This window comes from Lontra canadensis, unplaced genomic scaffold (genome assembly GCF_010015895.1).
Source record: "Lontra canadensis isolate GAN:19392208 unplaced genomic scaffold, GSC_riverotter_1.0 scaffold61, whole genome shotgun sequence".
NCBI lineage: Eukaryota > Metazoa > Chordata > Mammalia > Carnivora > Mustelidae > Lontra > Lontra canadensis.
In genome coordinates, this window is record NW_022631055.1 from 1,308,266 (window position 1) to 1,309,467 (window position 1,202).

At 42.3% G+C, this 1,202-nt stretch overlaps 1 pseudogene; it reads left to right on the forward strand.

The window, feature by feature from the left end:
* LOC116879457 lies at nt 1-634 on the forward strand (annotated as a pseudogene).
* Nucleotides 635-1,202: the final 568 nt, after the last annotated feature.

Consider the following 1,202-nt stretch of genomic DNA (forward strand, 5'->3'; position numbering starts at 1 on the left):
CACTGGGCCACTCCGTGCCTCACTGAGGAAAATAATAAAACATGAGCAAAGGCGATCCTAACAAGCTGAGAGGCAAAATGTCATCATACGCATTCTTTGTGCAAACTTGCCATTAGGAGCTCAAGAAGAAGCACTCAAATGCATTAGTCAACTTCTCAGAGTTTTCTAAGAAGCCTCTGAGAGGTGAAAGAGAAAGGAAAATTTGAAAAGGCAGGCAAGACCGGTTGTGGAAAGCAAAATGAAAACTTAGATCCCCTCTAAAGGGGAAACAAAAAAAAGAAGTTCAAGGATCCCAATGCACCCAAGATACCTTCTGTGGCCTTTTTCTCATTTTGTTCTGAGTATTGCCCTAAAATCAAAGGAGAACATCCCAGCCTATCTGTTGGTGACCTTGCAAAGAAACTGGGAGGGATGTGGAGTGATGCTGCTGCAGTTGACAAGCAGTCTCACAAAAAGGAGGCCACCAGGTTGCAGGAAAAATATGAAAAGGATACACTGAGCTAAAGGAAAGACTGGATGTGGGGAAAAAGGAGTCATCAAGGATGAAAAAAGCAAGAAAAAGTAGGCAGACAAGGAAGACAAGGAAGATGAAGAGGACAAGTTGTTACTAGCGCAGTTTTTTTCTTGTCTATAAAGCATTTTAACCCCCTGTACACAACTCGCTCCTTTGAAAGAAAAAAGTTGAAAAGTAAGAAGAAAAAAAGAGAAACAGAAAAACTGAATAATTGGCAGATCTCAAATCTGCTACTGTGCGAAGAACAACTGCTGTCATAAAATAGTGAATACAATATTTATGTGACTGGGAAGTGACTGGCAATGAAGAGAGAAGTGAGGATTATAAGTATCCCGGATCCTTTTAGATTGCCATGATTCAGGTTCTCAAGTCTTTTTCTAGTTTCAAAACTCCTGGCTCCATCTCTCTAGCAATGAGACTGCAGGGTTTCTTTGCTTTATGAAGCCAGCAAATGACAGGTGAGACCGAAAACAGATTTAAATCTTGTCATTCTGATCTGCTTTCCCAGAGCCCTGATCAGTTCCTCTTCAGATGACACTTGTTTTAATGATGTTCCTTATGATGTCCTCCTGCTAGAAGAGCCCCAGTGACATGAATGTAGCTCCTTCCACCGCTGTCTACCCGGCTTGGTGGCAATTTCCCTTGCCTCTTTCTCGCAGAAGGTGGTCCAGCCCTAATCATCACCAAG